General features: G+C 48.9%; 1 long non-coding RNA gene across 1 annotated transcript in view; it reads left to right on the top strand.

Moving 5' to 3' along the window:
• LOC116595371 overlaps nt 1-13148 on the top strand; it is an 85100-nt gene that overhangs the window by 39171 nt on the left and 32781 nt on the right. Inside the window, exon 3 of the long non-coding RNA XR_004287641.1 lies at nt 8748-9324. This is a non-coding gene — a long non-coding RNA (uncharacterized LOC116595371). The remainder of the gene's footprint in view (nt 1-8747; nt 9325-13148) is intronic.

Genomic DNA, 13148 nt, shown 5'->3' on the forward strand with positions numbered 1-13148 from the left:
GCTCTGCTTCCCAGAGAGCTTGGCATCCCATCTACAGCTCTCTTGGACTCACTGGCTTCTTCAGAGGAAGCCACCCCACCTAGCTCTCCTGCAGAAGTCAAGAGTCCTGGGAGATCCATGGTTCTGAACATCCCTAGTCAGTAACAACCCCTGTTGTCTCCCACCCTGCTCTGTGGAGGCAGCAGGCCCTCCTTTGGCACCCAAAGACCTATCCTGTTCTTTCTTGATCGTAGAGTGCATCTTCATGGTCCCTATAGAGCTGGATCCATTCATCCCTAGAGTAGGTCATAGAGATGCCCTATCTGATTAACGCTAGACATGTGTGCTTAGGATGTGGAGAGTGCCTATCTGACCCTCCGACGAGAAGGGAGACCCAGACATTGTGTCTATTTTACCCATTCACTGCTCTTGTTGACTAGAGAGTAACTGCATTCCTAGGTGCTTAAGACCCATGATTGAATGAAATCATCGCAAACAAGACTTTGCCCTTGGGCCACTCTGCCTGCTCCCAGTGTCCCCTTGATCTGGGCACATAAAGGACCACAAGTCAGGACCAGCTAGATGGCATCTCAGAGGTCCTTTGCCAATAAGAAAGCTGCCAGCCTTCCTTTTCCTTAGCATAGACGCAGAAGGACCACAGGCTTGTGAGGGTTGAGCCTGAACATGTCTTCCCTGGAGAGAGAAATGTTCAGCAGGAAGATGCCCAGCATGTCCAGCAGCCCTTTCTACAGAGCTGGGCCTCAGAGAAGCACGTGCCATGTTTCCTCCCATGACTTCCTCCAGTGGCCCTACGAGGTTCATCCTCTTGGCACCCCCACTTTTCAGGAGAGGAAAGGGAAGGTCAGAGAGGTGCAGTGACATTCCCAAGACATACAACTAGTAGATGGACGGCTCCCCCTTGTGATGGCTATGGGGTGGGCACTCACCTAGGGAACTGCTGATCCAGGACCTGCTGGGCTGACATGAACATCTGATAGATGGAGCACATTGTGGTGAGGTTTGAGGGGCTTCTATCTAGGAAGGATAGCAGCAGGGAATGTTCGCATTATGCACTGTGCCTTCTCTGAGCGCCAGCATCGTTCAGGCCTCGTCCAGGGACAGGGATTATGCCTTTTCCAGCAGGCAGACAAGGGGGTGGGGTGGGGGGGCAACGTAGTCAGCTTCAAAGCTGAGAAACACCAGGAAGAGGAGGGTCTGGAGCTCAGACTGCATCCTCCCATCCCTTTGGGAACTTGTGCAAGATGACGAGGGACTTGAGTGCCCACCCACAAAAAAGGTTCTCGGCTGAAAACCTAAAACCAACTTCCAAAGGAACCATCTAGGCTTAAATGTACTGGTGACTTCAACATGTGCTGTTAGCTGGACAACAATTGCATGTCTGTCTCTTCCTAGCCTGTATGAAGAGCTGTATGTATGCCTTGGAGTCATGAGGAAGGAGCCCTACTGTCAAGAGGAGAAAAGAGAGGCTGAGAATATCCAAGGCTGCTCAAGATGATCAGCGTTGGGCCTGAGATATGTCCAAAGCATGGGTTACATGGCATTTCACCTATGCTGATGAGGCTTGGCTGTTGTTGTCAGGGGCAGAAAGGTTCAGGGGTCAGCCAGTTGTGTCTAGTCTTGGTTGTGGCCTGGCCCTGATCATCTCTGGGTCCTGAGACTGGCCGTGAACCTGGACCTGTTCTCACCCCAGACCAGCACTGGGTGTTGTTGGCGGCCTGAGGTCCGTGCTGCTTGTCAAGGGAGATGGAGTAGCTGAAGCCTTGAAGCAGCTCATGCCAGATGTCCTGGGTGGACCTCTGAAAAGACAGAGACAGCTACCTGGGCCAGGAGGCATCAGAGGCCTTCCATCCAATCTCTGGGTCTAAGTTCTGGCAGATGGAGCGACCCAAATCATCTGTGAGGACCCTTAAGGTGTCCGTTCCTTGCAGCATTGCTGGAATGGCAACCAACTTGAGTCACGTCAAGTTCCAGCAGCCTTGCAAGACTGAGTCACTGTGGCAGACCACCTCCCTTATGGGGGACTATGAAGACCTAGAGGGAAACAGCTGGTGAGCTGGTGGACCTCCTAGGATTCGATGTCTTTTGAGAGACGATATGTTCCAGAAAGACCTGTAGAATGGCTTGATCCCACCGGCCCTTTTGTAGATTCCATCACCCTATCTGGTATGAGGATTTAGAAGGGCGTGGGCCAGTTCTCCAGAACCCAGTGGATCTGGGTTCTCCACAGGTTAGCCGGTATGAGTAGGGAAAATCGTAAAACCAGTGGGAAAAGGCAAAGATACTCATGGCTTCGTGAAAAGCAACACAAGGCCAAAGGAAAGAAAACAAAACCACCACCCTCCAAACCACAGAAAACATTCACTCTATTCTCTACCAGTCCCACGTAGGTGAAGAGTGGCTTCCTCCCTTACCCATAGCTGGTGGCAGATGTGCGGAGGTTTGGGTTACTTTGGGGTGGGGCCTGTGGGATACTCAAGGTGGAACACTCTAGGAAGGCCCCAGGTTTGTCCCCATAGTTGTGTGGGGGCCCTGGGTGTGGAGAAGCTTCTTCCCATTCTCACCTCAGAGCAGCACTGATCCTGGGTGGCCTGGGACACCTGACCCTTGTCCCGCGAGTTAGAGTCGTTGAAGTCCCCAGCCAGCTCATTCACAATCTCTGGGGTGCAGCTCTGAAAATGCAGTGCCCCATAGACACAGGGCCAAGAGCCATTAGCAGCCTCCCAGGACATTGCCACAAGGGGACAACCCCCACTAGACATCGTGTTCTCCAGTTCAGGCTAAGAGGGATGGCTAAAAAGACATCGAGCAAGGAGGTAGCCAGAGGACACTCTAAGGCTCATGACTACCATGAGCCTTATCATTGTGTCAGCCTTCACCTTCTCATCCTGCCTACTATGACCTGGGGTATGAACATGACAGATGGGTCCAACCTCCAACACCAGGCAGCTTGCTTCTGCCCAAGAAGGGCATGACCCTCATACCCTGTCCCCACTTCTATAAACACACACACACACACACACACACACACACACACACACACATATGCACATACACACACATGCGCCCACACAATAAGGGGCAAGTGGTGTGGGCCCGCTGTGGTGGGACCACTGTTTTTGCCAGCTTTTCAGTGGGCTTCCCAGAGCTGCCTTGTGTTACCTGTTGGTGTCTCCCGCCCCATGACCAGAAGCTTCAAAAAAGTGGCTGAAGCACTGTCTGTCACTGCAGTAATGTTTCTGGGTGTGGGATCCCCTGGGCCCAGCGCCCCTGGAAGTAGGAAGACAACAACTGAACATCATGTTCTGTTGAAGGTCTCCACTCAAGTGTGCTGGAGAGCAGGTTGCCCTTTGAAAGTGGGTGCCTGGTTACCAGAGTTCTAAGTTCAGTTGGGGCCTATCATGAAGGGTTTGAGGTCACCTTTCAGGATTCTAATACCTGGGACACTTCGTTCAGTCACACCTCTCCACAGCCCATTCAGTTGACTCTTGACCTCTGGTCCCAGTTCCCTGGGACTGTACACAATGAGCCCAAAATGCCAGAGGCACCATTCTCTGGAAATGGCACTCAGGTCCTCCCTTTCAGGAGACAGAGCTGAAGTCAGACCTTTGTTCTCTTTCCTTTCCCACTTCTGTGTCCTCAGTCATTCTTGTCTCACCTAGTGCCCACATTTTCAACCTGCATAGTGGTGTCCAGGGAGAATCTACTTCCTTGGGACATCTTGGGGTGTATGTAGATCGTATTTGTGGTATGTTTGCGATGGTATCACGGGAATCAGAGGCACACATTGAAGGCTGGAAGAATTGCAGGAAGGGGTGGGACTTGGCCTGGAGGAACGCTCCGAGGAGGCCTGGGTCCCGGCATTATGTCGTTTTGGAATCGTCCCTTTCCCTCTTGGCGTCATTATATTGGGGCACCATGATGGGGTGGAAATGTACGAAGATGCAGACTTTGTCATCCTCGGTAGTAAAATGGTTCAGTTGTTTCCCGCATAGATTTAGAATGAGACCTCTTTCCCTCATTCTGGTCTATGAGGGGAGCAGCCTTCACAGTGGCCTCAGGGATCCTGACCTGTGGTGGAGGCATCACTCTGCAAGCTCTGGGTGGTTAGCGAGTGGCTTCTGAGCCACAGGATGTACTCAATGTGATGAAATAGCATGCCTCGTGCTTCTCTAGATGTCATGCAAAGAGTTTCGCACTTTCTTAGTTACTTTTCTCATGTTCCACTTCTTCCTTGTTCCCTTTTTCTTCTCTCACTCTGAAGCAAAAATCAAGCCCAGATGGTTGGGGCTGCCATCCATCGAGGCTCACAGTGCCAGGAACGGAGACAGTGGCAAGGCCAACATGTGCCCAGAAACTCAGATTCTGAGTCGAATAGCTCCCCGAATGATGGGTGCTAGCATGGGGGAAAATCCTCTGCTAGTCCAGCCTCAGTCACAACCATGGGCTCATGGCTCATGTATGGTGATGTTGAGGATGCATGTGAAATTGTGCCTCCATTCCTCTTCTACAACAACTGTGGGGCATTCAGTCCATGCATTTGAAGATGCAGGGTATTGGGTCAATGCCGTTCCAGAGGGACAAGAGATCGCTACCTGTCTCCCAGGCCTGAGGCCCTCTCCCTGCCTTCTTCACTACCCTCTGCTCTGCCCCCAGTTGCTCTCTGGCCACACTGGATGCCTTTTTCATCTCCCCTGGCCAACCCAGCTTCTGGTAGTGAGACTCTAAGGCAGAGGTGCCTTCCTTCTTCATGACACAGGGCAGCCAGACTTGTGCGGGACTAGCTCCCTTGTTTTCATTCTGTCCTCAGCACTGTGACCCTCAGTGAGGCCTTTCAGGCCTTTCTATCCAAAGACTCTGCAGCCTTCTTTCAGAGCATTCTTCTTTTGTCACATGGAAGCTTGCTCTTTTCTCTCTCAGGGCACTGTTTCATGCGTTGGTCCATCTCTAGACTGTGGGCTCCCTAAGGGAAGGAGCCCTAGGTATTTCCAGGACCGTGCATGAGTCTACCAAGGTTCCTGTCATAGGGGAGTGCTGTAGTGCAGAGTTTGTGAATAAATAATTGACATGGTCTTGGAGCCCACCTCCCCAAGCACCTAGATTACATTGAGAAGTGCTACTCTGAGTTTCAAGCTGTTTCTGCACAGGAGAACAACCACTATGGTCTCAACCTGACTCTTCCTACTCCAGTAGTACCCAGCAGTACTGCCTATGTACCGAGGGTGGGGCGTGCTCTGCATCCTGTTCTCCAGCTGTCCTGGGACAGCCCAAGGCCAGCAGAAAATCCAGCAAAGAGATGCTGGTTTTTTTTTTCCCTTTGTTTCTTCATTTGTTTTTCTTGAGAGAGGGGTGGTTAAGGAGTCCCACAAGCATGGGCTTTCCAGAGTCACAGGAGCAAAGGAGCACAATCTCCAGGCTCTAAGAGCAAAAGCATGGATGACAGAAACCTCTCTTACCTCCTTTTCTGTTCACTCCCACAGTGTCCTCTTTACTATTCCAGTACCCTCACCTCAGCCAGAAGAGTGCTTCTGCACCCACCCCTATATGTGCCCTGTATGAGGGACAACCCTCAAGGTCTCATGGAGACTAGTCTTGTCGCTAGGCCCAAGACACAGTGTCCAGTGCTCTTGCATTTTCCCAGAGGACATAAACACATGAGGAACTGGTAGGAAGAAAAGGTCCTCAACATGACTACCCATCAGAAAAATGCAACCAGGTGCACAATGGGATATCCCATCACGTCAATTGGATTAGCTATCCCAGGGAACATGGGAGCTAACAAATAACCGGTGAGGATATGGAAAAAAGAGAACACTTGGACACCATCAGTGGGAATGCACATTGGGACAAGTCACTGTGCAAAACAGTATGGAGGGTCCTGGGAGAAACAAAACCAACCAACCAACCAACAATCTACCGTAGGATCCCAGAGTTCCACGTCTGGGAACATACCCATAGACAGCCAAGGAATATGTCCAAGAACTCCCTGAACCCACCCCCATGTTCAAGAAACATTGTTTTCAACAGCCAAGACAACAAAAATATCCGCGCCCTTTAGTGCTGACTGGATAAAGAAGTGTTAGTCTATATAACAGGAGCCATAAAGAGAGGAAATCAGGCATGAGGAGAGGAAATCCTGCTAAGTGTGAAAATACTAATGGACTTTTTCTTTTTTAAAGGTTTTTCTTCATTTATTTGTCAGAGAGAGATCACAAGGGGGCAGAGAGACAGGTAGAGAGAGGGTGGGAACCCTTTCCCTGCGGAGCACATTCCAAAGTAGGTCTCCATCCCAGGACCCTGACATCCTGACCTGAGCTGAAGGCAGAGGCTGAACCCACTGAGCTACTCAGGTGCCCAGGAATGGACTTTTCAAGCATTATGCCAAGTGAGATAATTGAGACCGTGGAAGGCAGGTACCATCTGAATGTAGGTAGGGAGCTATAGAGAGATACTAGCTTAGATAAATAGATAGATTGATAGATACATAGAAAGATAGATGGATAGATAGGTATTATCGATAGATGATAGATAGATATTTTCTCCTTCTAGGGGGAATCTGAAACCAAGAAGAGAAAAGGAGAAAAGCGAACTCAGCCAAGCCTTCAGATGGAAGGAACCAGAAGCAGAGGGCAGAGGGTGGGGCAGGGATGGAGTGAATCGTGGAAAGGTACAAACTTCCCGTTTTAAGAGAAAGATGTAAGAGGGAGGTCGTGTACAACCTTATGACTACAGTTCATACTGCTCTATGGCATGTTAGAGAGTGTTAAGAGAGCCCATTTGGAGAGATCTCATCACACAAAGAAGAACCTTTCATTTCTTTGCTCTTGCCTTTCTATCTCTAAGAGAGGATGGCGGTGAACTCAACTTATTCTGGTCCTCCTTTTAGGGCCTAGGCAAATGAAATCATTGTGTTGTGTAGCTGAGACATGCACAGTGCTCAATGTCAATTCTTTCAATACAACTGGGGCTGAAAATATTTTACTATTCATAATGAGCCTCAGGAAAGTTGACTTGGTAAAGGAATGACACGTAAGCAAAACTGGAAACAGCAGAAGCTAAAGTCAGTAGATGACGACAGGCATAGGAACATCCAAGCCCCTTGCATCAACAATGGATTCTGAGTGGGGAAAAAAATCAGGGAAGGAAAAATCATGCAGATGAAGGGGAATGTTCAGTTTTGGTTCTGTTTCAAAACATGATCGAGGAATAACAGGTCTCAAGAAATTAACTCTGAAAAATACCTTCTCACATAAAGTTGTCCCGGGTGGGGCAATTCTGTTTTTCAACCTCGAAGTAGGCACAGAAGGACAACATTTTGTTGGCTCCATGTTGTCTCAAGGAAAATGGCGGAAGTCGAATGGCTGAGAGAGGACCTACCTGGAAAGGGTATAAAGGGCCAGATGAAATGGTCCTGTGTTCATTTCTCCATCTTTGCAGCTTTTCAGTGCAATTTATTTTTAGGTCGTGACTTCCATGAAGTTCACGGAGTATATTCTAAATGTCTTAAAAGTATTAATGTCTTTGTCCAAGCTCCCTGGAACCCACCTTCCCATCTCCTTGCATCTTGTCCATCTAAACCTCTTTAGCATGAGTCAGACTCTTCCCACGAGCGCCTCCTTCCAGCCCTTGGAAAACACCATTCTACATTCTGTCCTTCGGAATCTACTCTAGTTAGGTCCTAAGAGTGGAGTCAAAGTTGGTATCTTCATGCATACTCCTCTCACTTAGCATACTGTCCTCAACGTTTGCCCATGGGGTGGCGCATGTCAATGTTTTTGTCCTCTTTACAGAATGAATACTATCCCAACGTCTGTATATACAACATCTGTTCCTCCCTAGACAGATACTTGGATTGCGTTCATGGGTTAGCTTTTAGGAACAATGCTGCCATGATGAGGTGTGCTCAGATAAGTCTCCAGGACCATACTGCTCATGAATGTGGGTATATAGCACAGAAGGGCAAGTACTAAAACACATGGTAATGCTAAAGTTGATTTTTTAAAAACATTTTATTTATTCATTTGTCAGCATGAGAAAGAGGCATGCAGAAGCAGGAGAAGTGGCAGGCAAAGCAGGCAGGGGAGAAGCAGACTTCTGGCTGAGCAAGGAGCCCAATGTGGGACTCCATCCCAGGATCCTGACCGTGACCTGAGCCGAAGGCAGGCACTCAACAGACTGAGCCACCCAGGTGTCCCGCTAAAGTTGGTTTTTGTGAAGAGCTGTCATACTGATTTCACAAGCATGCACTTAAACATTCCAACCACACACAATCAGCAAGGTTCCTACTTCTCTATATTTTTGCCAACACTTGATCTTTTCCTTTCACCTGAGTCTTTGTTTTGTTTTGCTTTGCTTTGCTTTTTCTATGGGGAGTCAACCTCATGGATGCATAATGGTACCTCATTGCTTGTTATAATTAGGATTTCCTGAAAAATTAGTGATGGGAACTATCCTTCGCAATTTTCTTCCATGTGTATAGCTTTGAGGTTACGTCTCTTCCCCCTTTGTACATTCACACATCACATTTGATTTGTTTTTCTTTTGTTGTTGTTGTTATTGTTGAGTTTCAGGGATCTCTAGATATTGTGGATATTGAGAACCTGTCAGATCCATGGTTTGCAAACATGCTCTCCCAACTTCTGGACTCTGCTTTCCCTTGGTTGATAATGTCATTCAAGTCACAAAAATTTTAAGTATTCTGAATGTCCAGTGTGTGAGTTTCTTTTTCTTTACCATCCTGTGCCTTGCAGGTCGCATCCATGAAATCATTGCCCACTCCTGTTTTGTGAAGCTGACGAAGATGAATGCTGCGGAGCTCCAAATTCAGAGATGAAACAGGATCATTGGTGGAGGCAGGCAGCAGCATGAACTGGAGAAGCACAGGCCTGATGCTGGGTTCCTGGCCAGATGCTATGGCACGAGATAGGAATAGGTACGGTGGGCGAGCAGGAGCCATGTACTGGAAATGGTACCCTGCCCATTTGGGACACCACCTGTGTGGTGATGGGAGCAGTGAGACATAGAACTGGACATGTCCCCAAGCTCATCCCTTCTTCAAAGGGAGCCTTTTATTGCACTCTGCTCCAGTCCTGTTTGAAGGATTTCTTAATCCAAGGAGGGACATAGACTTCTTCCATGACAAAGGGTGATGATAGTGGTGTGGTGACACCTGTCTCCAAGGAACTTCTCATCCCTCTATCGTGAGCCACTGTGACAGGTGAGCCACTTTGTGGTGTCAGTAACCAAGAAGGTTCGAATGACTCAAGGACATTGGGAGCAAGCTCCAAGAGGGACCAATCTGTCATTGCCATGCTGAACTGAATTCAGGTAAAACCTTTGTACCCTTGTTGTGTGTTCCCAGTTCATGGTCACGTAGTTCTGCAGGTTCTTCTATGGCAGAGAGGGGAGGGCCATGTCTGAAGGTGAGCTGGAGAGCTCTCACACCTCCATGAGTGAGATGGAGACCCTGCCCCTAGTCATCCCACAAGTGAACAAAGGGATGGACATCATCCAGGATCAAACCTCCAGCCACCAGTATTCATTCCACCTTTCTGGAAAACTTGTATTGAGGCCCTTGTAAAGGATGGAGGGTGCACACCTGTAGTAACTCCTATGGCAAGTACGGATGTTACCTGCTTGGAGTGAGTCATCTTGAAGAAAAAATGTGTTTTTCTTCCTGTCAAGAGTGCTTTGAATTGACTAGAAGGACATGAGGACTGCAAATGGTGAAAGCCTGTTTGAAAACCTCTTTAGGGCCAAAAAAGGCAGAGTGTCCTGAGAATTGCCTCTGCATGAATAGGCTATCTCGTTTCCTTGCTTGAGGGAAGACAAGAAATCATCCTGTAATTTCCACATTGAAAATCAAGAAAACACAGAGCCTTTGATTTTATTTTCTTGTTGTTGTTGTTGTTAAAGTTAGTGAGCCACCATATAGTACCTCATTAGCTTCCAATTATTCATCAGCTGCGAATCATCCCCAGTGCTCATCACATCGCTTGCCCTCCTTTATGCTCCTGCCCAAATTGCCCCATACCCACACCCACCTCCCCTCCAGCAACCCTCTGCTTGTTTCTTAGGTAAGAGCCTCGCTTCCTTTTTCTCCCTCTGTGGTGGCTTTCCATACAGTTTTCCCTCCCTTCCCCTGTGATTATCAAATGACTTCACTCATAGGTGGAACTTAAGACCCAGGCAGGGGATAACAGTGGGCTTTCTTTCAGTGATGTTATTTTGTACCTTTCCATGTTTGACCACATTTCCCTTTTCCTGAGAAATGACCCATTCCAGTGATGTGTCCATTTTGCCTGAGGGACTGGGGTTCTTCACTCTTGCTCAGTGAGTTGGGATTCTGAGCGGGTGTCAAGAGAACCTCCTCTGTGTTACTGTTCAACTGGTGCCATTGTGGGGCCTCCTTTTCCTTCTTTGTGTTATCCCAGCCCCCCTTTTTTCTTAAGAGCCTATTTGTCTGGATAGAGGTATTCCTACCCTTGCTTCCTTTGGCATCCATTTGCATGACAGATGCTTCCCCTCTGCTCAGTTTACATCTGTGTCTCAATCTTCCAGGTCAGGTGATTTCCTTATTTCAGATAAGTGATTGGAACATGGGTGTGTCACGTGGTGGATGTTAGAAACCAGGGACTTCAGAACCACCTGGACCTAACAGTCCCCTTGGCCAGCAAGGAGAGTGTGGGAATCTCTGGTTAACATATGAACCTTTATCCTGGCAAAAGTGAAGCAATCTCTGCTCCATCAGTCCCCAGCCTGGGAGCAGTGGTTACCATGGATCTGACCAAGTGGCTGGGACCTGGAGGGTACTGCTTCCTTATCAAGAACTGTGTAAAAAAATGCAGGAAGGCTGGACATCCTAGCTCCTAGGTCAGCATAGAGGTGAATAGAGCCAGGTCCAGCTGTGGCCCTAAATGTACACCTCCTGGTTTCTTATTTTCCCCAGCAGATCCATAAAGATCAGGAAAACGGAATCCAGAGATCATAGACAACGATCCCAGGATTCCAATCTTCGTAAAGCATGAACCTGGAGAGCCTAAAAGGAAACTGAGGATGGAATGTCCTGTCTGCCCTTCTTCCATTGACAAAACATCTTCCTCGGGTTTTGTGTCTTCCACAATTGGGACTGGATCTCTTTACATGTTTTTCCCTACTTAGTGCTGATGCAATTCCAGAGACTGAACTCGACAACTGTCAGTTCCAAATACTGGGTCCAAATCAACACAAACACAAGCACAAACACCATATCCCAAAGGAAAGAAGACATAGTCCTCCTTGCTTTAGAGTGGAGAAAAGCAGCCCCTCTCCTTGGCACCACATAGTTCTGGAGAGTATAAGGCACGCTCACGGACTCTCCAGTTCAGTGTTTGTTGCCTTCCTGGGGAAGGATCTGCAACCTCTCCATCTAGGAGTCTTGAGAACTGCCTCTGCTGTTGGCTCAGATGCCTGACACTGAAATAAACCTGCCCTCTGAGGAAAGGGGATTTGGAGGTGCCACCTGTAGCTAGAGAGGAGGGCTGGCCCTTCTTCTACCTGCCACTTTGAAAAGCTGATGACTCTTTAAGATTTTTGGATTCAGGAAGCAATAAGAGAGTCTCTGCATGTTACACAGTACTGTAGGAAGTAAAAGAACCAAAGCACACTGGTGGGCTAGAAGAGGAGAAAAATATAAACCATTTAAATATATTAAATATTGCCACCACCACAATAAGTCATTAGTTGAGAGGAAGGGGCGTTGTGCAGATGTGGCCCATGCAGCACAAGTACCCCAGCTGCCGAGGGGAAATCCTTACTCAGGCACTGGCAATGGGTTCAGCCCTGATGTTGGCTGTGGCCAGTTGTCCTGGTGCTTATGTTCTGCTGGCAGGACAGGATGTAGCTAGGGACAGAGAGATAACTGTGTGTTCAGGAGCAGCTTGCATTCAGGAGTCCCTCCCAGGGTTTTCCCAGAGCTGCAGTCTGGCTTCCCAGCAAGGAGGCCTGAGACTGCCTAGGGAGCCCTAGAAGAAGGAACCCAGGTGGGCCAGCAGAATGACTCCACCCCGACCCTGACCCAGCTCCTGAATGGGACTCACCTCTCATCCTCGTTGAGCCGTTCCACAGACCAGAACCAGGCCATGAGTGGATGCTGGGGCTCTAGGCAGTAATTCCCTGCTGCCGCCTGGAGCAGCATGATGTCTGTGAGGACTCGGTATTCCTGGTCCTGGAGAGAGGCACAGGATGCGCACGAAGCCTGGGTGGGGAAGCTACAGGGCCAGGTGAGGGCTGAGCAGTGGGACAGGGGACGGGTCCTGGGTCTTGGCACACATTGCCACCCTGCTGAATGCAACTTCATCCGGTCCCAAACTGTACTCAGAGGCAAATAGAATTAGCCCCTCCTCCGGGATATTCTACTTGACGCCTTTTCTAGATCCCTACTGACTCACTAGATGGGTCTTCCACTTCTTTCTTAGCATCTTATCCCAGGAAATGTGAGATGGATGGGATTGGATGAAGCAATGGAATATTCTTCCCAAGGGTGTCTCTGATAGGGGCTGCCTCCCCTTCCCTACAGGAAGTGCCACTTATGCTCACCTTATTATTTTTGGAGTGGTTGATCTCAATCCCTTGTAAAGGAGACAACCATTTTTCCTTAGAAATAGCCCCTGGTCAGGACTAGCATCTTACACACCCCCCTTCTTAGGCTGTGCATAGGACAGGACACAGGAGGGGGCTGCTGAGACACAAACAATGAGACTGGGGTCTAGAACAAGCCCTTGGGTCCAGAGAACGAAAGATTTGTGATCCTTAATAGGGCTCCAGGTCTGCACCCTGCAGCACAACATACTGGGATAACAGAAGGGAGCTGCTGAAGCCTCAGGCAGGCAGGGGTTTATGGGTTCCTGACCTGTTACTGATGTGCAGGATCCTAACTTTACTCTTCACCACAGGCAATCTCTGAGAGAGAGGCTGCGGCCCATTCACACAGAATGCATGCAGCTTTGCCTTCAGGAAGCTCTGGTGTTTCACCCATCTTGGGCACCAGTCTAGGTGCAGACCCTTCCCTCAGCACTGAGCTGGGTAAGAGACCCCTGTTCACATGGGTGGCTGTGAGGCTATCGGGAGGAGAGGTTTCTTAAGTATGCAGAGCTCAGTGCTCAGTACAAAGA

The sequence above is a fragment of the Mustela erminea genome, chromosome 7, assembly GCF_009829155.1.
Source record: "Mustela erminea isolate mMusErm1 chromosome 7, mMusErm1.Pri, whole genome shotgun sequence".
NCBI classification, from domain to species: Eukaryota; Metazoa; Chordata; class Mammalia; order Carnivora; family Mustelidae; genus Mustela; species Mustela erminea.